The following is a 26,240-nucleotide window of genomic DNA, read 5'->3' on the forward strand; positions in this document are numbered from 1 at the left end:
AATTCCAACTCATAGGACCCTCTAGGACAGAGCAGAACTGCTCCTTAGGGTTTCCAAGGAGCCATTGGTGGATTTGAACTGCTGACCTTTTGGTTAGCAGCCGAGCTCTTAACCACTGTGCCACCAGGGCTCTGTTGTACCACCAGGGCTCCTTAAATTGTGTGTACCCCTGCTTTTTTAAAAAAAAATTGTAGTTCAGCTCTTAACATTTAAATTTTTGGAGTGATTATTTTGTAGGTATATTCCTAATAGGTAACATATCACTAAACTTTATTTCTTGAACCATTCTGAATGTCTGTATTTTTAGTAAAGGAGTCAAATCCACTAACTTTATCATCGTACCAGATTTGTTTGTCCTAATATCTGTATTATTATTGTTGTTATTATTTTGGCTTCCTCCTTTTCATGTTTCCTTGCTGTTTGCTTTATTTAATACCATTAGCTTTATGATACCATGTTTTGTTTTCTTCCCTATAGTATCTCTTATTTTAACCCTAGTAAATTTATAGTTGCTTTGGAAACCCTGGTGGCGTAGTGGTTAAGTGCTACAGCTGCTAACCAAAGGTTCAGCAGTTCGAATCTGCCAGGCGCACCTTGGAAACTCTATGGGGCAGTTCTACTCTGTCCTATAGGGTCGCTATGAGTCGGAATCAACTCGACGGCACTGGGTTTTTTTTTTTTTTATAGTTGCTTTTGATTTAAAAAATACTATCAAACATATGTTTTTAATATTATCAAAGTCAATAATGAAACAGTACTTAATGACTTATATCCATATATTATTTTTCTCATTCTGATGGCATAGTGGTTAAGCACTAAGCTGCTAACTGAAAGGTCAGCAGTTTAAATATTTGCCTTTGGTTTTGTAACTATGTTTATAATACTTATTGTCATGGATTCAATCATGTCCCCCCAAGTGTATTAACTTGGTTATGCCATGATTCTTGGCATTCTGTACTTGTCCTCCATTTTGTGATTGTAATTTTATGTTACAGAGGATTATGGTGGGATTGTAACACCCTTACCAGGTCACATCCCTGATCCAATACAAAGGGAGTTTCCCTGGCGTGTGGCCTGAACCACCTTTTACCTTACAAGAGATAAAAGGAAAGGGCAACAAGCAGAGAGTTGGGAACCTGACATCTAGAAAGCAGTGCCAGCATGAGACATTCTCTAGAACAGACCACATATTAGGCTATAAAGCAAGTCTTAGCAGAATCCAAAACACTGAAATTTTACAAAGCATCTTCTCTGACCATAAGGCCATAAAAGTAGAAATCAATAACAGAAAAAGCAGGGAAAAAAAATCAAACACTTGGAAACTGAACAATACCCTGCTCAAAAACAACTGGGTTATAGAAGCCATTAAGGATGAATAAAGAAATTCATAGGATCTAATGAGAATGAAAACACTTCCTATCAGAAACTTTAGGACACAGAAAAAGCAGTGCTCACAGGTCAGTTTATATCAATAACTGCTCACATACAAAAAGAAGAAAGGGCCCAAACCAAAGAATTATCCCTACAACTTGAAGAAATAGAAAGAGAGCAATAAAAGAAACACTCAGGCACCAGAAGAAAGCAAATAATAAAAATTAGAGCAGAATTAAATGAAACAGGAAACAGAAAAACAATTGAAAGAGTTAACAAGACCAAAAGCTGGTTCTTTGAAAAAATCAACAAAATTGGTAAACCACTGGCCAAACTGACAAAAGAAAAACAGGAAAGGAAGCAAATAACTCAAAAAAGAAATGAGATGGGTGATACTACAACAGACCCAACTGAAATTAAAAGAATCATATCAGATTACTATGAAAAATTGTACTCTAACAAATTCAAAAACCTAGAAAAAATGGATGAATTCCTAGAAACACACTACCTACCTAAACTAATGCAAACAGAGGTAGAACAACTAAATAAACCCATAACAAAAGAAGAGATTGAAAAGGTAATAATAATAATAATAAAACCCAACAAAAAAAAAAGCCCTGGCCCGGATGGCTTCACCAAACTTTCAGAGAAGAGTTAACACCACTACCGTTAAAGGTATGTTAGAGCATAGAAAATGACGGAATACTCCCAAACTCATTCTATGAAGCCAACGTATCCCTGATACCAAAACCAGGTAAGGACACGACAAAAAAAAAGAAAATTACAGACCTATATCCCTCATGAACTTAGAAGCAAAAATCCTCAGCTAAATTCTAGCCAATAGAATTCAACAACATATCAAAAAAATAATTCCCATGACCAAGTGGGATTCATACCAGGTATGCAGGGATGGTTCAACATTAGAAAAACAATTACTTTAATCCATCATATAAATAAAACAAAAGACAAGAACCATATGATCTTATCAATCGATGCAGAAAAGACATTTGATAAAGTTCAACACCCATTTCATGATAAAAACTCTCAGCAAAATAGTAATAGAAGGAAAATTCCTCAACATAACGAAGGGCATTTATACAAAGCCAACAGCCAACATCATCCTAAATTGAGAACGGGAACCAGTCAAGGATGCGCTTTATCACCACTCTTATTCAGCATTGTGCTGGAGGTCCTGGCCAGAGCAATTAGGCTGATAAAGAAATAAAGGACATCCAGATTGGTAAGGAAGAAGTAAAAGTATCTCTCTTTGCAGAGGACATGATCTTATACACAGAAAATGAACTACTGAACTACTGAAACTAATAGACGAGTTCAGCAGAGGATCAAGATACAAGATAAACATACAAAAATCAGCTGGATTCCTCTACACCAATAAACAGAACATTGAGGAGGAAACCACCAAATCAATACCATTTACAGTAGCCCCCAAGAAGATAAAATACTTAGAAATAAATCTTACCAGAGATTCTTAAAGACCTATACAAAGAAAAGTACAAGACACTACTGCAAGAAACTAAAAGAGACCTACGTAAGTGGAAAAACACACATTGCTCATGGATAGGAAGACTTAACATAGTAAAAATGTCTATTCTACCAAAAGCGATCTATAGATACAATGTAATTCTGATCCAAATTCTAATGACATTTTTTAATGAGATGGAGAAACAAACTACCAACTTCATATGGAAAGGAAAGAGGCCCCAGAAAAGTAAAGCATTACTGAAAAAGAAGAACAAAGTGGGAGGCCTCACTCTATCTGATTTTAGAACCTATTATACTGCCACAGTAGTCAAAACAGCCTGGTACTGGTACAACAACAGATACATAGACCAATGGAACAGAATTGAGAATCCAGACATAAATCCATCCACACATGAGCAACTGATATTTGACAAAGGCCCAAAGTCAGTTAAATGGGGAAAAGATTGTCTGTTTAACAAATGGTGCTGGCATAACTGGATATCCATCTGCAAAAAAATGAAACAAGACCCATACCTCACACCATGCATAAAAACCAACTCAAAATGGATCAAAGACCTAAATATAAAATCTAAAATGACAAAAATCATTGAAGAAAAAATAGAAGCCCTAATACATGGCATAAACAGTATACAAAACATTAATAAGAATGCATATGAGAAACTAGATAACTGGGAGCTCCTAAAAAATCAAACACCTATGCTCAAACAAAGACTTCACCAAAAGAGTAAAAAGATTACCTGCAGACTGGGAGAAAGTTTTTAGCTATGACATTTCCAGTCAGCGTCTGATCTCCAAAATCTACATGATACTGCAAAAACTCCACTACAAAAAGACAAGTAACCCAATTTAAAAATGGGCAAAAGATATGAACAGGTACTTCACTAAAGAAGACATTCAGGTAGTTAACAGATACGTGAGGAAATGCTCACAATCATTAGCCATTAGAGAAATGCAAATCAAAACTACAATGAGATTCTATCTCAATCCAACGAGGCTGACGTTAATCTAAAAAACAAAATAATAAATGTTGGAGAGGTTGTAGAGAGACTGGAACACTTATACACTGCCGGTGGAAATGTAAAATGGTACAACCACTTTGGAAATCAATTTGGCGTGTCCTTAAAAAGCTAGAAATAGAACTACCATGGGATCCAGCAATCCCACTCCTTGGAATATATCCTAGAGAAATAAGAGCCTTTACATAAACAAATATATGCATACCCATGTTCATTGCAGCCCTGTTTACAACAGCAAAAAGATGGAAGCAACCAAGCTGCCCATCAACACATGAATGGATAAATAAATTTTGGTATAGTCACACAGTGGAATACTACCCATCAATAAAGAACAATGATGAATCCGTGAAACATTTCATAACATGAAAGAATCTGGAAGGCACTATACTGAGTGAAATTAGTCAGTTGCAAAAGGGCAAATATTGTATGAGACCACTATTATAAAAACTCAAGAAATCGTTTAAACAGAGAAGAAAATATTCTTTGATGTTTACAAGAGTAGAGAGGGAGGGAGAGGAGTTTTCACTAATTAGTAGATAAGAACTATTTTAGGTGAAAGGAAAGACAACACACAATTCAGGAGAGATCAGCACAAATGGACAAAACCAAAAGCAAAGAAGTTTCCTGAATAAACGGAACGCTTTGAAGGCCAGCATAGCGGTGGGGGGGGGGGGGAGGGGAACAGAGGGAGCTTGGGGACCATGTTTTCAGGGGACATCTAAGTCAACTGGCATAATAAAATCTATTAAGAAAACATTCTGTGTCCCACTTTGGAGAGTGGCTTCTCGGGTATTAAACGCTAACAAGCAGCCATCTAAGATGCATCAATTGGTCTCAGCCCACGTGGAGCAAAGGAGAATGAAGAACACCAAAGACACAAAGAAATTGTGAGTCCAGGAGACAGAAAGGGCCACGTGAACCAAAGGCTACATTAGCCTGAGACCAGAAAAACTAGTTGGTGCCTGGCTATGGCCGATGACTGCCCTGACAGGGAACACAACAGAAAACCCCTGAGGGAGCAGGACAGCAGTGGGATGCAGACCCCAAATTTTCGTAAAAAGACCAGACTTAATCGTCTGACTGAGTCTAGAAGGACCCCGGAGGTCATGGTCCCCAGACCTGCTCTTAGCCCAAGACAGGAACCATTTCCAAAGCCAGCTCTTCAGACAGGGGTTGGACTGGACTATGGGATAGAAAATGATACTGGTGTGGGGTGAGCTTCTTGGATCGAGTGGATGCGTGAGACTATCTGGGCATCTCCTGTCTGGAGGAGAGATGAGGTGGTCAGAAGCTGGCTGAATGGACACGATAAAAGAAAGTGGAGGGAAGGAGTGTGCTGTCTCATTACGGGGAGAGTAACTAGGAGTATATAACAAGGTGTATGTAAATTTTTGTATGAGAAACTGACTTGATTTGTCGACTTTCACTTAAAGCAAAATAAAAATTAAAAAAAAAAGAAAGAAAGAAAGCAGTGCTGGGAGCAGAGTGCATCCTTTGGACCTGAGGTTCCTGCGTTGAGATACTCCCAGAGGAAGGGAAGACTGATGACAAGGACCTTCCCCCAGAGCCAAAAGAAAGAGAAAACCTTCCCCTGGAGCTGGCACCCTGAATTCTGACTTCTAGCCTACTGGACCGTGAGAGAATAAATGTCTCTTTGTTAAAGCCATCCACTTGTGGTATTTCTGTTACAGCAGCACTAGGTGACCAAGACCCTTCCTCAGATTTGTAAGTTTGCGAGACTTCCACGTTCACCACCACCGAATGTTGCCTTTTGGGAGCCCTTTTGGTTGTGATGTATACATCTTAGCATATTTTTTAAGGAAAGAAAATCTGTGTGGTGTATTTTTGGAATTTTTCATGTCTGAGAAAGTCTTTCTATAGCCTTGAAAAGTAAATGATCCCTTAGTTAGCTGGTGTGTCCTTGGATCATCACCTTTTCCTCCACTGTGTGTCTGCTGTCCTCTGGAGTTTAGGCAATATTATGTTATGGAGATCTCTGCAGCAAATCTGACTTGTTTAAGTTTTCCCCAAGATAGGGCCAAGTTGTAACCCCTATTACTTGTGCATGTGAGTCTTTGCACACATAATCAAATTAAGATTAGGTCATACTGGATTATGATGGGCCCTAATTAAGTGACTGGTATCGTCATAAGAGGAGGGAAATTTAGACGTAGAGACAGAGGCACTGGGGGAATGCCATGTGACGACAGAGGCAGAGATTACAGTGAGGTGTCTACAAGCCACAGAGCGCTACAGATTCCTGGCAAGCAGCAGAAACTAGGACTAGGTAAGGAAGGCTCCTCCCCCAGAGCTTTAGAGAGAGGAATGCTCCTGCTGACCCCCTGATGTTGGACTTTTAGCCTTCAGACTGTGAAAGAATACACTTCTGTTGTTTGAAGCCACCAAGTTTGTAGTACTTTGTTACAGCAGCTTTCGGAAGCTAACACAGGTAGCTTTTTTTTTTTTTTTTTAATTGATTTCCTAGTGCTTTGTAGAATTCTTCCTTTATCCTTGAAATTTATAAGAAAATCACTAATAAATGTCTGTGTACTGTTACCTTTAAATTTATCGTGCCTGGTGAGTCCATTCCGTTTATCCATTCAAGTCTTTCTACATTCAGGAATATTTTCTTCTATTCTGTCTTGCTCTTTCTATTGATTCTGTTCCTCTTCTTGAAATGTCATGTCTTCACAAGAACTCTTTTTATCTCTATGTTGGTTTTCTCCTCTCTGAGCTAAAATTCCAAGGTCCCTTCTCTGGCCACTTTGATCTCTTAGTCCTTTTTGTTCCAGCATCTGGAGAACAGCTTGTCCTTCACATCATGTTGATATTTCTTATGGAATCTGCTTTTCTCTTTGTTGCTCCCACTGCCATTTCATGTGGCATTATTTGCTACCTTCCATTCTTTCCTTAACCTATCCTGCCCTTAAAGATATCTTCAGTCCGTTGTTTTACTACCTCAGGTTGCAGCTCACATTTTATTAAGTATATGGTCTTTTTTATTTCAGTTAAAATAGATCCCATCTGACATTTATATATGTTTTTTAAGTACTTTTTGGAAAGTAATTGTCTATCTCTATTCTTGGAGTGCTATGCTTACTTTTTACATCCTCCATGTTCAACTCGACGGCAACGGGTTTTTTTGGTTTATGTATTTTTAAGTATACTTCATTTCCTCCTTCCGTGAACTGATGTCTTTAAATGAGAAGAAATCCAACTCAATTTGGAATAGCCCCAGTAGTAGAACAGTTAGGCCCTCCTTAGAAGACCCTCCGTGTTCCATCCTGGTTGCTGCTTCCCACTCAGGTCCTGAGTTGGTGTAAGTTTATGTGACTAGTTTGGTGACTAGGAAGCTAAAGGAGGATGTGACATTTCCCTGTCTTCCAAGCAATCATGTCGGGAGTGTGGCCGCCTTCTTAGCACCTATGAGGGAATCACATTGAAGGAGAGCACCGCCATGTAGACAACACTCCTCAGAGTCAGGGAGAGCCTATGGCCGACGGGAGCCCTATGACATCAGGCTGAACCTGGCTATGTCATGCTTCTCCTGGCCTTCTGTCTGGTGTGGCAGCACATCACCTCACCTGGATAACTCCTACTCATACTTCTGATTTCTGTTTCACTCATTCGTTGACTCAAAGTCAGTTTATTGATCCATTCAACAAGTGTTGAGAATATATGTCTGGCACAGTGCTAGTTGCTAGAGGTACAATCAAGAAAGAGAAAAGCAAAGTCCCTCATCTTAGAGGCTTATATTCCAGTGGGTCATAAAGATCCAAGTGTCCCAGTCTAGAGACAGACCGTAGATGAGTAACCAAGGAACAAACAAGTGGGTTACAGATAGTGGTGAGTGCTATGGAAGCTACCATGAGGGGCAGTGCAGTTACTCTAGTTGGAGAGGTTGGTGAAGGCCACTTCTAAGGAGATGACGTTTGAGCTAAGACATGAAAGTCAAGAGGGGGTTTGGCATGTTGGAGAACAGAAAGGAGACCAGTGTGTTGGAAAGTGAGTCTGCTGGTACCTTCCATCAGCTTCTCCAAATCCCTCTCCACCTTCTCCACTCTACACCCCAAGCTTCTTGGGCCTCTGGTTTCTGGCGAGAGGCACCATCAGGAGATGGCAGAGTCGGTGAAGAAGGAAGCCAGGCAGATACGTATTCTCCTAGCTCACGCCTGGAGTCCCTGGGTGGTGGAAACCGTTAACGCACTTGGCTGCTAACCGAAAGGGTGAATTTTTTAGGCCACTCAGAGGCACCTTGGAAGAAAGGCCTGGTGATCTACTTCCAAAAAACCAAAAAGTGAAAGCCTCATGGAGCACAGTTCTCCTCCGACACGCGTGGGGTCGCCGTGGGCCAGGGTGACTCCGCAGCCCGGGGAACCTCCTCTGGGCCCCGTGGCTTGGCCCCAGCTCCTGTCAGGCGGCCCTCTCCATGCCTTCTCGGGGTTCTGGAGCTCTCCCCTCCCGTGGCCCTTTAGAGTCAGGGATTGTGACAACTCCTCACACTTGGCAGCCCCCGGAACTGCACAATCCTTGTTAGAGTCCGTAATCTCTGCTCGCCCCTTCCTCAAGTGCTCCTTTCAGGGGAGACGTTTGTCTCCTGCCAGGAGAGAGTGGTGGGAGATACCACGGCCCATTTGTCAGGGTGAAACAGACGACTTCCCCCTGCCTGCCCCACGTGCCCTGCAGGTGCCCAGCCGTGACCTGAACGCTTCCTGAACTCCTGTCTCCCGCTTCCTGAACTCCTGTCTCCCGCAGCTTTCCTTGCTGGTCCGGTTTCACCGGCCTGCAGTCGCCCTGGGGCGGAGCCTGCAGAGGGGCTGCTGCTCCTCCGCAGGCCGGATCCCAGCAGGTCCTCAGGGTGTGTATCATTATCCTCAAGGAAGAGAATCAAAACGTTGGGGCTCGGGGTGACCTTTGGGTTTCCCTGAGGGGGAGACTCCTGATAAACAAGAGAAGGTGAGGGCTTCAGCAGATTTTTGCACACACCTCTGGGACTGATACCTGTAAGGAACCTGCCTGTCTTAGTTATCTAGTGCTGCTATAACAGAAATACCACAAGTGGATGGCTTTAACCAAGAGAAATTAATTTTCTCACAGCCTTTCAGTAGGCTAGAAGTCCAAATTCAGGGCATCAGCTTCAGGGGAAGGCTTTCTCTGTGTCAACTCTGGAGGAAGGTCCTTCTCATCAATCTTGCCCTGGACTAGGAGCTTCTCTATGAGGGAACCCCAGGCCCAAAGGATGTGCTCTGCTCCTGGCACTGTTTTCTTGGTAGTATGAGGTCCCCCTGTCTCTTTGCTCACTTCTCTCTTTTATATCCCAAAAGAAATTGGCTCAAGACACAATCCAATCTTCTAGATTGAGTCTTGCCTCACTGACATAACTGCAGCCTATACCCCCTCATTAATATCATAGACGCAGGATTTACAACACAGAGGAAAAACACATCAAATGATAAAATGGTGGACAATCACACAGTACTGGGAATCATGGCCTAGCCAAATTCATACACATATTTTTAGGGGACACAATTCAATCTGTGACACTGCCCCTGACCTCCTTCTCGCTGGGTGTTCCTAATCAGTTGTTTGTAATGGAGAAATGCAGAGTGGAGAACAACAAAGATGCTCAGAGTTGGCCAGGCCACAAGAGCAGAGCTAAGGGCAGCAGGGCTTCGCTCAGCAGAATCATGGCAGCTGTGGGGCCCCAGAGAGCTGGAGCTGTTGAGGCCAGGCGGGTACACTTAGAGGAGACAGTTGCTTCCTCCTGGGGCAAGTGAGGCTGGAGCTGCAGCTCTGGCAGGTGGTGGGAGAAGCAGGGAGGAGGAGGAGAAAAGGCCAGAGCTGGAGAGGGAGCCATGAAGGAGGAATTCTGAGGTTGCCTCCTCTGAGGCCCTTTTAGCTCATTTGAGCCTTGTCTATAAGATGGGACATCCCCAACCCCTACTCTGGTTTCCTCCTCCTTAAGGGGTGTATTAGTTTCCTAAACCATCCTGGTGGCGTAGTGGTTAAGCACTCAGCTGCTAATCAAAAGGCTGGCATTTTGGATCCACCAGCCGCTCCTCGAGAGAAAGATGTGGCAATCTGCTTCCATGAAGGTTTACACCTTGGAAATTCTATGGCGCTGCTATGAGTCTGTCCTGTAGGGTTGTCAGAAGCAACTCGACAGCAACATGTTTGGTTTTTATTTTTGCCTTTAATGGCTGCTATAGCAAATTATCACCAAATTAGTGACTGAAACCAACACCAATTTATTACCTCACAATTCTGGAGGTCGGAAGTCTAAAGTAGGTCTCACCGGGCTAAAGTCAAGGTGTCAACAGCGCTGAGTTCCTCCTGGAGGCCCTTGTCCTTTCCAGCTTCTAGAAGCTGACTGTATCCTGGGCTTGTGGCCTCTTCTTCCATCTTCAATGCCAGCAGCACAGCATCTGCCAGTCTGTCTCTGTGACTGATTCTCACCTCCCTCTTATAAGGACCGTTGTGGTCACATCAGGCCCACTTGGGTAATCCAGGCTTATCTCCCTATCGCAAGATCCCTAACATAATCACATCTGCATAGTCCATTTTGCCATGGAAGGTAACATAGTCACAGTTTTGGGGATTCGGTCGTGGATATCTTTGGGGAACAATAATTCCACCTAACACAGGGATCATTCTGCTTGTTAGCTCTGCACGAGAGACAGTTTCTGTCCTTGGGAGGGCACTGGGGACAACAAGTTACTTCAGAAGAAATGGTAGCAGCAGCGATGGCCAGCGGACGACAGGTGATGGTTGAGGCCTCTGCAGGGAAGCCTTTCTTGGTCATGTTGTTGTGTTAGGTGCCATTGAGTTGTCTATGACTCACGGACCTTATGTACAACAGGAAGTAATGTTGCCTGGTCCTAGGTCATCCTCACAGTCGTTGGCATGTTCAAGTCCATTGTTCTGGCTGTCATGCCAATCCATCTTGCCAAGAGTCTTCTTCACCCTCGTTGGCCCTTCTCTTCACCAAATATGATGTCGTCCTCCAGTGACTGATCTCTCCTGATGACGAGTCCAAAGCAAGCAAGTTGTGATCCATAGGGTTTTTGTTGCCTAATATCCAGAAGTAGATCATCAGGCCTTTCTTCCTAGTCTTTCTTAGTCTGGAAGCTCCACTGAAACCTGTCCACCATGTGTGACCCTGCTGGCATTTGAAATACTGGTGGCATAGCTCCCAGTATAACAGCAACATGCTAGCCACTACAGGATGATAACCTGACAGATGGGTGATGGCTTCTTGCTCATAGGGGGTTGGACAAGAAGGACACACTGACCTAGTAAGCTATGACCCAAGACTCGGTGAATGGGGTGCTACAGCAGCCTGCTCTCCTCTTGCCCAGGTTTAGGCAAGGTCTCTTGGAGAAGGTTGGCACCCATAGTAAAGCCCTAAAACTCAAAGTGTGGGGCAGGATCTCGGGCTTCCCTGGCTGGGGAAGTTCTGACCCTTGTGGGCCCATACAGAGGAGTGAGGCCCGTGGTGGTGGACACAGGGACACCCTGATGCCCCCTCCCAGTGACACTGACCTGTACTCTAGACAGGAACCTCAGGGGTAGGGGAGTTTGGGTAGCTTTGTGGTTGCAACTCATGGAGTCACCCTGTGCCTTCTCCCTTTAAAAGGAACAGGAGGCTTCGAGCTTCCCCCTTTTGAGAATCGGGCTTGAATTAGCCTCTGTGGCTGACAAATCCAGGTGCTGTCCTGTTATGTCTCCAAGAATAACCTTGAGGTACCATGGTTCCCTCTCTCCTAAGGTCCCTGGGTGGTGCAAACGGTTTGCACCTGGCTACTAACCAAAAGGTTGGCAATTGGAACCTGCCCAGCAATGCCATGAAAGAAAGCCCTGGTGATCTGCTTTCATAAAGATTACAGTCAGGAAAGCCCTATGGAGCCCAGCTGTCCTGTGTAACACGTGGGGTCACCATGAGTCAGAACCAGTTGATGGCAATGAGTTTGGTTTGGTCCTGTTATTCCAAGAATAACCCTGGTATATCAGGGTTCCCTCTCTCCTAGTGGTGCAGTGGTTCAGAGCTCAGTTGCTAATCAATAGATTGACAGTTCAAGTTCACCAGCTGCTCCTTGGAAACCCTATGGAGGGGCAGTTCTACTTTATCATGTAGGGTCGCAATGAGTTGGAATCTGCTTGTTGGCAACAGGTTTGTTTGTTTGCTTGTTGGTTTGTGCTGTCCTAAGATTGGTGTTCAGAGGAACATGGGCCTCAAGCCTGCCTCAGATCTCACTGGACGTGCAGAATCAGGCCCAGTAACCCACTTTCTCAAAAGCCCTTGCATCCAGGCTGCACCCTGGAGGATGGCCCTGGTTGGGTTCTGTCCCCATTCACTTATTAAATCTCGGCCTGGTCTGTACCCCACCTGTCCCTTTGTAACCCAGTTACAATGCTGGAAGCGGACAGAAGTCATGGCTGTGTGTAAGGATAGGAGAGAGGACCGATGGACCACGTAGACAGTGTTTCAGGAACTCAGGAAGCCTCACAGATGGTTTTCAAGGCGAGAGCTAGCTGGGAGAGTGGGGTAGGGAAAGAGCAGCGAAGCAGCAGTGGATGCAAGCCGGCCAGGGAAACGCAATGAAGGAACTCATCTCCCTGGCGCTAAAGATATTAATTAAATAATTAAATAATCTGTCTATTCTCCGAGGTTCCTTCCAGCTTTAACGTTTTATGCCTCCATAAGCTTTTGGAAGAAAACATAAACCACCCACTCATATCACAGAGATTCTGGAAGCTTGGAAGATTTTAGAAGCTGTATCTAAGAGGAACAAGGATATCTGCTGCACACAGTGGACGGTGGGATATGAGGGGAGGCGAACCCTCTCTCCTCTGTGATCTGGATGGGGGGCACCCAAAACACACCTGCCTCTGGGCACTAACCCTGAATCTGTTCAGCCCACTGCGCTCTGGGAACAGGGTATTGTTCCCCAACAGGAGCTTCAAGAAGAGGCCCTTTAACCCCTGGGAGATTCCCACTCCCCGAGAGCAGAGACCCAGCCAAGGCAGAGAGAAAAGAGGTCCCTGTGAGAGCCCTAGGGAGTAGCTGGGCCTGCCTAAGCTGGCGGCTCTAAAGTGCATCTGGTTTGGCTACCAAGGCCGCAGGGACAGGCGCTGGCCTGGCCCATCTTCCTCTAACTTCGCTTAAGCAGAGATGAAGTCATGCTGGCACACCTTTTTGCCATCTGAGAAGTGATAGAGGAGGCAGAGTAGTCTTTGAGAACCTCTGTCATATCATGGTCAAGAAGACAGAAATTAGAAGTGATATTGGAAATTTAGAAATGGGGGGAGGGGTTATATTTAAATTAAATTAAACCTGAACTCTCTCCTGAGTGTGAATGAGTTGTGCGTGTGTTATGTGTATGTGCCTATGTCTGTGTGTTGTGTGTCTGTATGTGTGTGTCTGTGTGTGTCTGCATGTGTGTGTGCATGTGCATTATGTGTCTGTGTGTGTGTGTTATGCGTGTGTCTGTGCGTGTGTGCCTGCATGTGGACAAACACACGTGTGTCTTCCTTGCTGGTCCATCAGCTCTCTAGAGACCACCTCTAGCTTGTTCATCGTTACAACCCTGGGGCCAAGAACAGTACTTGGACATACTAGATGCTCAGTAAATACTGAATGAATGAAAAATTAGAAGTCCCAGGGGCGCTAACTCTGGACAACTTGAGAATACATCTTGGTAACGTTCCCCATAAGGTTACTGACACTAGTGAGAGGGATATTCCAGGTTAAAGAAAAAACCTGTCATTTCAAAGCTTCTCGTGTTGCTCATGGCTGCTGAGCCTGAAGGCACAGACCTAGGGCCCATTGCTGAGCAGGCGTTTAATGACCTTTAGGACTTGCAGAAAGTCGGCCTAGGCAGGAGAGATGGGGGTTTGTCTAGCAGCAACTTTATCTGCTTGAGGGTGATACCTGCGCAGAGAGGAGGAGCTCAGCCACACCACCGTAGAGGGAAATGGGGCTGTGAGAAAGTCCCCGTGGAAGGCAATGACAGGAAATTCCTAGGACAGTGATGTCTGATGTCAAGTTAGAAGCTGTTTCCTGCTCTCCACTTGTATTTGCCCCTGTGGACCCCAAATTCTCAGAAAAAGCACTTAGGAGACCTCGAGTAAGCAGGGCTTTAGAGGAGGAGCAGAGAAGGGAATGGATGGGTGGGTGGTCCAGGGAAAGAGAAGTCTGACTGTGGACAAAGACCCACAAAGACGGGCGTGGGGAGGTGCAAGCTGCAGGGTGGGTCAGGACTGGTGGGTGCCAACACACAGGAGGCAGGCCGAGTGATGGCCCCCAAAGGTGTCTCCAATATGCTATGCTACCCTACCAGGCCAGGAACTTTGCAGCTGTGAGTAAGTTGAGGATCCTGAGGTAGGCAGACGGTCCTGGGTTATCCCAGTGTCATCACAGGGGTCCTTAAAAGAAGAAGGAGGAGCCTAGGAGTCAGACAAGGGAATGTGACATGAGGAAGGGGCCAAGAATGAGGGCAGCTGGGAAAGGCAAGGAAACAGATCTCCCCTAGTGCTTCCCTGAAGGAATGCAGGACTGCTGACACCTTGATATTGGTCCTGTGACCCCAGTTTAAACTTCTGACCTCCAGAACTGTAAGACGATAGTTTTGTATTGCTTTAAGCCACTAAGCTTATGAGAACTGATTACAGCAGCCATAAGAAATGAATCCTGCACTTTTACACAGAGAGCCAACAAGAAGACAGCCCTTGAAAGGGGGGATGCAGACACCAGAGTCTGGATGACTATGGTGGTGGTATGCAGTGAACTCTGATCACCCAAACATTCTGGTTCAGTAAACGTGGCTTCCTTTCCCCCACTTTGTTACACACTCAGTTCTAATGCACTAGTTGTTGTGATTGTTACCTGCTGTCCTATCGGCCCCTGCCTCGTGGCAGACCACACACAGCAGAAGGAAACACTGCCTGGCCTTGCACCATTCCCATGACTGGCTGTGGATCAGACTGTTGTGTTCCAGAGGGTTTTCACTGGCTGGTTTTTGGGAGTAGATCGCCAGGCCTTTCTTTCTTGTCCATCTGGGTCTGGAAGCTCTGCTGAAACCTGTTCAGCATCATAGCAACGCCCAAGCCTCCCTGACAGTGGGTAGTGGCTGCGTACAAAGTGCGTTGGGTGGGAAGGGAATCAAATCCAGGTCTTCTGCACTGAAGGCAAGACTTCTACCACTGAACCTACAATGTCCTATACTAAAAAAAATACTAAAGACCCCTGAAAAAGCTAAGATATGGACATGGTAGAGTTGGGAAATTTCCTTCAATCGCAGCAAACACACAATTCCTGTTCTCTCTGTCCCCCTCCAAGATCCCAGTTATGAGAGGACTGACTGGCAGGTCCTAGAATTGAAAAGCCAGCAGGATCTTCATCCAGTCTTGCCAGTTCGTAGAGGAGGGACTGATGTCCACATAACCCACTTGCCCAAGGCCAAAGAGCTAGTAAGAGGCAGAAGTGGAATCAGAACCTCAGACTTCTGATTCCAGGCGTGTGCTCTTTGTTTTAGAAACACACTCGCAGGGACTAGGAGGGCGCTGTGTGGCAGCTCAACTGAAGGCAGAGTCTTGGAAAACAGACAGGTGAGTGAGTCAGTCAGGAACACCCATAAGATTATACAGTCTAGTTTTCTAGACTGTATAATCACGTATCAGAAATACTGCAGGGGGGGTGTAAAGAACAAAAATTAATTTTCTCTAATCTCAAGAGGCTAGAAGTCCGGATTCTGGGCACCAGCTGTAGGAGAGAGCTCTCTGTCTGCTCCCAGGGAAGATCCTTGTCCCTTTCAGCTTCTGTAGCCCCAGCGTTCCTCGGTTCCTTGGCGATCTTCACGTGGCATCTGTCATCCCCCGCTTGTGCTTGTCTCTGTATCTAATTTGCTCCTTATGTCACTCAGACAGGATCAGGTTTAGGACACAGGCTACACTGACATGGCGTCATTAACATAATCCTCGTCCCAAATGGGATTACAGGCACAGGTGTGAGTTAGGATTCCAAAGCATATTTTGGGGGGGCATAATTCAATCTAAAACAACTGTGATCACAAGGCCATTCAGTTATCTCTTCTCCATGGGGACAGACTGTGGGGACTTGAGGTTGTACGTTTCCATGTCTGAGCAAGCCACTTCAGAAGAGGTGGTGCTAGGGTTGTGGGCCTTGGGTTCCCCACCCTTCTTTATAAAAAGCCTTTTCGGCCAGTGCTGCCACCATGTAGGGCTTAGGTAGGCGGAGATAGGATGGCAGAGAGAACAACGGGGGGAGGCGGGAAGGGGTGCAGTGTGTTGGGAAGGTGGGAGTGGATCCTTTGCAGAGACCCTTTCCAGAGAACAGGCACTAGAGGCCAAGTGGTTGCAGATGAGTGCTTGTGTGAGCAGTTAAATCTTGTGGTAAGTAACATGGAGCGACTGAATGTCCCAGAGAAAGGAGAAACATACTCAAGGTGGTGGCTTTTTGATTCCTTAAACGAAGAGCGTGAACATGGTGCCTATGAAATGAGATGTATTTTTTGCTTGATTGTTTTCTTTGCCTCGGGGCAGGATGGGACCTTCTTCCACAGCAGGACTGTGAGCGTTCTGGGCTCTTTCTCCAGGGAATATAAACTATTTCAGGGAAATGAGCCTGTGAAGGGTGCCTATGTGGGAAGAAAAGCTGCGATTGGGCTGAGGTGGCCAGTTTTACCTTCTGCCATGCCTTTCCTAAGGTGATGAGGCTTGAGGGTCACTCAGGCAAGATAAAAATGGAGCCTCTCTCCCCAACACCCAAATCTATGAAAAATGTGCTCTTTGGGTGATGGGCCCAGGGTGGGCATGGGGACTGAGCTGATTATGATACTGATAAAAATTGATCCAAACAGAAGGAAACAAAATGAAGTCTCTTGATCATGTATATGGCTTATGGTGTATTGTAAATTTAGGCAAATTCTAAAATAACAACTCTGTCAACCCTCTGTTGAATCTTCAATAGCCTTTCTCAAATGTGCTTAATGTGTTTTTCCAAAATGTGTAAACAAAAGGTTTTCATATCATATCCTATCACACTTGAGATGCATGAGAATTACAACCTAAGTGTCCATCAACAGGGGACAGGCTAAAGAAACGATGGTGCGTTTATACTGTGAAATACCACGTAACTATTGAAGAAAGAACACAATAGATCTGGATGAGCAGACCAGGAGACATGTTGGCTGGTGAGATAAACCAGTTCCAGACCAGTACAATGCAGACAGCATGATCTCACTTCTACATAAAAAGATACGTTATAAACCAACCAACCAACCCACCTGTTGATGTCGAGTCAATTCCGACTCATAATGATCCTATAGGACAGAGTAGAACTGCCCCATAGGGTTCCAAGGAGTACCTGGTGGATTCGAACTGCCGACCTTTTGGTCAGCAGCTGTAGCTCTTAACCACTATGCCACAAGGATTTCTGTATGTGTTATATACGTATATAAAAAACCAGTTTGCTGTGGAGTTGACTCTGACTCCTGGCAATGCCATATCTGTCAGGGTAGAACTGTGCTCCATAGGGTTTTCAATGGCTAGTTTTTTGGAAGTAGGCCACCAGGCCTTTCTTTCAGGTGCCTCTGAGTGGACTGGAACCACCAACCTTTCGGTTAGCAGCCAAGCACGTTAACTGTTTGCACCACCCAGAGACTCCTGCACACATATACGGATATATAATAAAGCATAGCAAAATGTTGGAACCAATTCTGTTAAAAGCATTTAAGAGCTGGAGGGTGGGATTGGAGGAGCAGGGGCTGTAACTTCGTCTTCTTTCCTTAAAGCAACTCATTTTCACCTTCCTTTTCTTCATTTTTGTTAAAAAATAAAAACCTTTTAAAAGAGTCATAAAGGCTTTTCACTACTTAAAGGAGCTGGGAATCATCTAGAAAAGTGAAGAATAATAACAGCTATTATTGCTAAAAGCCAAACCCTGTGTAAAAAGCTTTACAAGCATCTCATTGGTTCAATACCCTTTTTGAAGTGGATACCATTATTATCTTCACTTTATGGATAAAGAAGGAGTCCCTGGATGGTGCAAACGGTTAACGCGCTTGGCTGGTACCTGAAAGGTCGAAGGTTTGAGTCCACCCAGAGGTGCCTTGGAAAAAAGGCCTGGTAATCCATTTCTTAAAAAATCAGCCATTGGAAATCCTATGGAGCATAGTTCTATTCTGACACACATGGGGTTGCCATGAGTTGTAGTTGACCTGACAGCAGCTGGCTTGACTGGTGTGGATGAGGAAACAGGCTCACAGAGGTTAAGCAACTTGTTGAAGGTCCCAGCGGAGCCTGTATTCCATCCGCAGTCTCATGTCTCCATCAGCTATCCTGAATGGTAAACCTCTTCTCAACAATCCCTTGAAAAAGTGAATAAGTCCATGTTCCACATCTAGATTTTTCATTAGGCAGATTTTAAAGTCATAGTCATATGATGCTATGATTTATAGACACAGTCAGCTTCATAAGAAAAAAATCTAAGTTTGTATAGCTCTTTACTCTTCACCTTACATGTTTGATTAACAAAAAATCAAAAAGAAGAAACTATATAATATCTCACTGGTGTTTCATAAAAAGTCCAAATCTTGGTTGCATGATTTCTAATGGGATTTTATGAATTGGCAAAGTGAGTTCAAGTAGGGCAAACGATCTGTAGTTTTCTTAATGTGTCCTTCCTTTCCTCCTCCCTTCTTCCTGTTCTTCCTTCTTCCTTCGTCCCTCCCTCTCTCCCTTCCTTCCCTCCTTCCTTTTTCCCTCCCTCCCCCTTTCTTCTCTCCACCTTTCCGTCCGTCTGTCCATCCATCCATCCTCGATCTTCCTATTCATCTTTCCATCTAATCATTGAGTTAGTAAACATTTATTGAATTTGATAGGGAATTTGCTAGGAACTGTGGAGCCCTGGTGGTACAGTGGTCAAGAGCTCAGCTTCCAACCAAAAGGCTGGTAGTTTGAATCTACTAACGGCTCCCTGGAAACCCTATGGGGCAGTTCTACTCTGTCCTATAAGGTCGTTATGAGTTGAAATCAAGCACAAAATTCTATCAGGCCAGGAACTTATAGAGTAGCCCTTTCTCACTGTGATGCGGTTTGTGGACTGGATCGGGTTGAAGATCACTGTGACCAAGTGAGAAAGCCAATGCCTTCACATCCCTTGAGGAACTGAGCCCGGGAACTTCTGACAAGACCTCAGAGGTGCGGGCCTGACTTCCCAGTGAGGTGGCAGTCTGAGTATCTGGGGAGGAGCAGGGTGTGCTTGCAATTCTTGGAAGGGGGAGCATCTCAGGAATGAAATTATGCTCGTATAACTGTTAGTAAGGAAGCCCCAGGCTTTAATAAGTCTCTGAAGAAAGCTTGATGTGTTTAGCTCGAAAGTTGCTGTCTTTTAATAATGGTGTGACTGTGCTTTTGTGAGGGACCTGGCCTGAGAGGATGTGAAAGGCTGCTGGTGGGGATCGTGGTGGTGGTGGGTGGTGGGTGGAGGCTGGACAGCAGCCCAGAGACCTCTCCAATAAAATGTCCCACGAATGACATGCTGAACTTCATCAATGAGTCCCCGCAGGCTTGGACCAGAGGTGCCAGCTGGGAGAACAGGGGTGTAACTGGAGGCAGGAGAAGGGGTCACAGATTTCCACATTTCTCCTTTCTGAAGCTGTGGCATCCCCGGACACAGCTGCATTTCAAGTCGTGTCACAGTCCCCAGCAAAGGCAGCTGCGACTACCAGGGAAGAGTGCAAGGCCTGGTGTCAAAGACCTGAGTTCAAACCCTGCCTCCAGCACTCGGTGACCTCATCATCACAAGCATGCAACTCGGTCTCTGAACGCCTCTGCTTCCCTGTGTGTAAAAAGGGTGGTCATGGGGATTAAACGAGAAAAATCAGGAGGCAGCACCTGGCATGAGTCCAATTTATTTTGGTTCCCTTTCTTTTGCTGCTGAGTGAGGCCATCTCCCAGTCCCCACCTGTCACTCCCAGGCTGCACTTTGCCCAGAAGCTGCAGGATATGCCTTGATTCAAGAGATGGACAGATCAGAGAACTTCCACGCAACCATCAGGCTGTTCTACCTAAATAAACACATCAGTGCTCTTCCCAGCTCCCATGCCCCAGATCTATCCTTCTAGAGCAATAGTTCTCAACCAGGGACAATTCTGTCTCACAGAGGACAACTGTCCATGTCTGGAGACATTTTTGATTGCCATGACTTGGAGGAAGGGTGCTACTGGCACCTAGTGAGTGGAGGCCAGATTGGTGCCAAACATCTGATGATACACAGGACAGCCCCAACCACAAAGAATTACCCCATCCAAAATGTCAACAGTGCTGAGGAAGCTCTAATCTGGAGTCAGGAATGAGAACTCCAACGTTCAGGAAGAGAGACTGTGGTACAGAAAGAACAAACCCGAAGCTGATACTAATAGTACCCCCTTTCTGAGACCTGAGTGTGTGCGGGGAAATCATTACTAATAATTATGGTGATGAGTATGATGCTAATAGTAACAACGCTTCACTCCCAAGCACATTCTTGCCCCAGTCTTTCTATTTCAAAAATGGCACCACCAACCAACCAGTGTCCAAAGCCAGAGACTTACAGGTTAGCCTTGATTCTTCTTCCCCTCACTATAACCCTCTATAATGCTCTTCTGTAGCCCTATTCAACAGCCAGTTCTGTTTCTCCAAAACACACCCTGAATCCAACCATTGCCCAAGGTGCTGTCACCTCTCTGGACCACACCACCGCAACACCCTCCTAGCTGAGTGCTCTGCTCCCTGAATCCAGTCTTCACATAGCTGCCAAGCTGATCTTTTCAGAACATTAATTTGATCCAGTCACACCCCCGCTGCAAACCATCCCACTGCCCTTGGAATAAAATCCAAACTCCTTGATGTTCCTCAGCCTTCATTGCCCAGGACCAGTCATGTTCTTCCCTCCTTGGGGCCTCTGTGCTTCTTGTTGCATCTGTGTGAGGGGCTCCTTCTCTACCTTTTCCCTGCTGGCTTCCTACAGCTTCCAAATCTCAGTTTAAAAAACTTCTCTGAGGCCAAACCTGATCTCTCTAAAGAGGCCAACCTTATTATTCTCCTGCACACATCTGTTCATCTCTGTCACTGCATGGACACAATGTGTAATCAACTAAACTAGTCATTTTGTTTACTTATCATCTGTCTAAATAAACAGGGACATGGCCAGCGTTTCGTGTATTCACTGCTGCATCCCCAGCACCTGGCACAATGCCGAGCTCTAGCAGGTATTCAAATGTTTGTTAAATAAATGAAATGTCTCTTAAAATTATATAGGGGGCTGTAGTTGACAAAACACTGTCAGCCATGTTTATCATCTCAGGAAGGAGGAAGTAAAGGAAAATGCACTATGAGCTGCACTCATCACAAGTTGCTCTTGTTGCAAGCTGCTAACATCGGTCATAATGCTGGTGGTTCCCATAGAGAAGATCCTGCTAATAACTTGACCTCTTGGCAGCCTCAGCAGTGTTCTATCTTGGGCTCAGTGGAAGTGAGAGTGTTCCCTCATCCATTCCCACTGGCTACACACACATGGTTGTCATCTGGGTTAAGACTAGAATTGGTGGTCTTGGGACATAGATAAGTCTTGTGGCCCACTATGGGGAGAAACCCTTCCCAGTGCCATCGTTAGCATGCCTTCTAGTTAGGTAAGCCTTCCAACCTTCGGGGCCTGTGTTACTGATCATAGATTCACACTGACTTTGCCTTCGTCTTTAGGGGCTTGGGAGCGGAAGGAGGGAAGGAAAGGGAGTGTCGTTGCTGCTAGTTGCCGATCAAGTCAGCGCCAACAAATGGCAACCTTATGCATAATGGAATGAAACGTTCTCCAGTCCTGCACCGTCTTCATGAATGTTAAAATGGTGGAGTCCATTGTTATAGCCACTGTGCATTTTGAGTGCCTTTCAAGCTAGGGGGCTCATCTTCCAGCACTGTATTGGATGTTATTCTGTTGTAACCCATAGGTTTTCATTGGTTGATTTTCAGAAGTAAATCGCCAGACTTTCTTCCTAATGTCTTAATCTGAAAACTCCACTGAAGCCTGTTCACCATGGGTAACCCTGCTGATATTTGAAATACTGATGGCAGAGCTTCCAGCATCATAGCAACAGACAAGGCACCGCAGTACAACAAACTGACAGATGGGTGGTGGGGGGATGGGAGCAGCAAACTTTAATCTCTGCTCTCTGTCCCTTTGCCCCATTTCTCTCACTTCCTCTCATTCTTAGTCAACCAATACTTTTTTTTTTCTTTGTATGGCTTTGCATCTCTCTAATACCCAGTTGTCCACCAACATCAACACAACTGTGAACTGTACCCACATTCACACCTTTGGATATAGAGTTTGTGTGATTTAAATGTACATCAAAAGATGATTTTATGTTTATTACACATTTTTATTTTAACAGATTCAGTAATTTTTAACGGATTTGAAACACACTCTCTGGTATACTAATAACTCCTGATGAAGACAGAAACCATTAGAAACATCAATTAATTGACAAGATTCTATGTTGGAAAGAAAATCTGTGTTGCAAGCACAGTTGTTATCATAGGCATAATCCATTAATTATGGCTTTTGTTGGTTGCTAGTTGATTAACTGATATTCAGGAACTTGTCACCTCTCTGCAGGCTCAGCCATGCCCTGGGGCCAGTGACTGGATCCATGCCGAGCGATGGGGCTTTGCCTAGTAGAAGACTTGATGATGTCCAAGGGTCAGGCTGGCTCCTGGCTCCCACACACCCTGTCTCTTGGATATCCAAGAGTCCTGGATCTATTCACAAGGGAGAAGTATAAAAGCTCATGACTGTCTATATTCCAGCACCCAGGTAAAAAATTTCTTGGAGTTCTCTGGTAGAAACCCAGGGGAGTCTCTGGTTGGTGCAAATGGTTAACATACTCTGCTGCTAATTGAAAGGTCGGAGGTTTGAATCCACCAGAGGTGTCTCGGAATAAAGGCCTGGGACCTACTTCTGGAAAATTGTCCACTGAAAACCATCCAGAGAACGCTTCTACTCTAACGCACAGGAATTGCTATGAGCCAGAATCAACTCGATGGCAACTTTTCTCTGCCAGACTGGGGCCCATCACTCTTACCAAGAAAACCTGATTACGAAGCCTCTTCTGGGAGCCCAGGTTCATGCCTGCTCGAGCCAGTTGCCAGGCAGTGGCAAGTCCTTTTGGACGTCTGGACGAGATCCCTTGTGCGGCGGTTCATGCCCCCTCTTCCTGTGCTGTCCTTACTGAGCTGAACGCCGCCATCTTTCTTCCAGCAAATTTCTACCAACTTGAGCATCGTTATTTGTTATCCACCGCAGTAAATCAAACCAATTGCTTCATCCTTCCCTCGCAGGTCCTATTTTCTGGCCTTTAATCGTGTTTGCTGCCTAATGTTGGGCAATCACTCGGTAGCCATTTGTCTGAGACCTTTGCATTGGAGACTGTCAATGGTCTCTCTTGAAGGCGGTTGGGTTCTGGGGTTTGATGAACAATCGCTCCTATCAGCAGGCTGGATATTAAACCGCTGGGGCTCTCAAAAGCCATTTGAGGGCCTTGCCCAGGAGACAGGGAAGCAATTTCAGAGACAAGAAGCAATTGCTTCAAAGCCTCCAACCACCTGCCTTGATGTGTTCTGTGGTTGAACACCGGGAAGTGGTAGAGGGAAGGAGTGAACTCTGCATTTCCCACAGGGGCTCCGCACTGCTCCTGTTATTTCCCACTCCCTCACCAGCTCTCTCTGCATGGACCTGACCCTCAGGCTCACCAGAACCTCCTTCCCCGACCTGCAGATTTGAGCACCACATCAAAGAAAACATGCTGGCTGAGTCCAGCAGAAAAGGGCCTATGTTGCTTCATTCATTTGTCATTTATTGAGCATCAAGCAGGTGCTATGGTGAATGTGGAGATGACTAAGATACATACCCTGCCTGCCTGCCCTCATAGAGGTTATGGTCTGGCAGGCAAACAGATATATGGGAATCTTCCTTATTACCCAGGGCAGCTGCCACCTAACAGCATGGATGACTGTCACGAATACTATGTTATGTAAAAAGCCAAACACAAGACAGTGCATGCCATATAATTCCATTTATAGTAAGACCAAGAACAGACAAAGCTATTTGATGACGATAGAAGTCAGAACAGTGGCTACCTCTGGGGGTAACAGGCAGACTGGGAAGGGGCATAAGAGAACCTTGTGTGCTGATGGAAATGTTCCATGTTTTTATCTAGGTGCCGGACATAGGAAGGGGGGATTGATGGAAGGACAGAAGGATGAATAGATAGATAGACAGATGTTTAAAAACTCACAGAGTTATATACTTAAGATTAGCGTGCTTTTCATATTTTAGTACTATATCTCAATTTTGAAAATGCATGCTTTTAACCCTTGCACTATATTGGCTCTCATTTCTTCCCCAGTGATAATAATACCATGAGAAAGGCAACTATTAGTATTCTGGTCACCTAAATGCCTGTATTTTATTAAATTTACAACCCAAAGCCACCACCCTTCTGTCGTACTATGATGGCTTTTGTGTTGATATGATACTGGAAGCTATACCACTGATATTTCAGATACTAGCAGGGTCACCCATGGTGGACAGGCTTTAGCAGAACTTCCAGACTAAGACACTAGGAACAAAGGCCTCATGATCTACTTCTAAAAATTGGCCAGTGAAAACCCTATGGATCATAACAGTATATTGTCCAATATAGTGCTGGAAGATGACCCTCCTGCACTGGAAAAACTATAATGTACTTAAAATACACAGTGGCTGTAACAATGGACTTGAGCATACCCATGATCATAATAGTGCAGGACCGGGCAATGTTTTGTTCTGTTGTGCATGGGGTTGTCATGAGTCAGAGCCGACTGGACAGCAGGGCAGACCATGAGAAGTGCTGTAACGGGCACGTTGTTAATACTCAAGAGTCAGTGCACAGCAATGCAAGATTAATTCAGCTTGCGGGGGGAAGATGAAGGCTTCACGGAACGAGGGACATTTGAAGTTCATCTTGCCTTCACAGTCTTGTATAGCCATGACTCCATTTAATTCTCACGACAACCCAATGAAGTGGACAAGGCAGAGATTATGCCCAAATTGCCAAGTGGGATACCAAGGCTCTGAAAGGTTGGGTGACCTACTGAGAACCACATAGAGGGTGGGTGCAGATCCAAATAGAACCTGCCTGAATCTAGGACCAGTGCTGTGTCATCTTGCTTCTCAGGAGAGTAGGTGGGCCAGGAAAAGGTAATGTGTCTGGGGTTGGGTCTCCAGGTAATGTACAATCGGTAGAAAGGCCACAAAGGTGGTTCTGTGCACTAAACAAGGGGCCTGGTCCAGCCCAAGAGTTCACAGCAGGACCACTCATCCCAGCCTCCAGACTGTCTGCGCCCATGGTCTGCCTCCTCTGGGAGTGTGGATCTGTTCCAGCACACAGCCTCATTCATCCTCATTAGCACATGGGCTGCTACCCTAAACAGGGCAGCCACAGAAATAACTGCTCCTCCTCCTGTGTCTCATTCCATAAGGCTCAGAGCTCACTCCTTGGGTCACTGAGCCTTCCCTGTTCCCTGACAAAGAACCCAGAGGAATGGAGAGGGAAGAACAGGCGAGGGGGAAAAAGGAGAAGAAACTAATAATGGTTTCACTGACTAGCTATCAAAGCTTATTTCCTTTCATTGCTTCATCCATGTCACAATACGACAGGGCAAATATTTATACATCTTACAGATGAGAAAACTGAAGCCTGAGAAAGTGGTAATATTACCCAGGAGCTACTCACTGGTCTGACTTGAGGAAGACAAGACCTGTGAAGTATTTATTACAGTTTTTGACACATCATAAGTGAGCATCGTAAGTGCTCAAAAAAGGCTCTTGTTGACTGCTGTGAAGTCAGCTCCCAACTTATGACAACCCCATGTGCAACGGGATTGGACTGTTGTGATCCGTAGGTTTTCATTGGCTGATTTTCGCCAGTTGATCACCAAGCCTTTCTTCCTAGTCTGTCTTAGTCTGGAAGCTCTGCTGAAACCTGTTCAGCTTCATAGCAACATGCAGGCCTCCACTGACAGATGGGTGGTGACCACTCACGAAGTGCACTGGCTGTGAATTGAATTCTATCACTGAACCACCAATGCCTCATCAATAAAGGCTAGTTGTTATTATTTTGTTGTTTTTGTTAGGAGTTAGTATCTATCTTTGAGGACCCAGTGGAAAGTTGGGATTTCCCTATGGAGAGCTTAGCCTCCTAAAAGTCATGGGAAGCTTCTGTTCTGAAAGAGGGGTTTTAAGTTATGTTGTAA

At 45.1% G+C, this 26,240-nt stretch overlaps 1 protein-coding gene and 1 long non-coding RNA gene across 5 annotated transcripts in view; one reads left to right on the plus strand and one right to left on the minus strand.

The window, feature by feature from the left end:
* LOC126062247 (uncharacterized) overlaps positions 1–24,331 on the plus strand; it is a 171,374-nt gene extending 147,043 nt beyond the window's left edge. For both annotated transcript variants that reach the window (XR_007514002.1, XR_007514001.1), the window contains exon 3: positions 22,564–24,331. This is a non-coding gene — a long non-coding RNA (uncharacterized LOC126062247). The remainder of the gene's footprint in view (positions 1–22,563) is intronic.
* The window catches only part of SHISA6 (shisa family member 6), a 384,688-nt gene that overhangs the window by 78,649 nt on the left and 279,799 nt on the right, over positions 1–26,240 (minus strand). The window lies entirely within an intron of this gene.

The sequence above is a fragment of the Elephas maximus genome, chromosome 19, assembly GCF_024166365.1.
Source record: "Elephas maximus indicus isolate mEleMax1 chromosome 19, mEleMax1 primary haplotype, whole genome shotgun sequence".
Classification (NCBI taxonomy): domain Eukaryota; kingdom Metazoa; phylum Chordata; class Mammalia; order Proboscidea; family Elephantidae; genus Elephas; species Elephas maximus.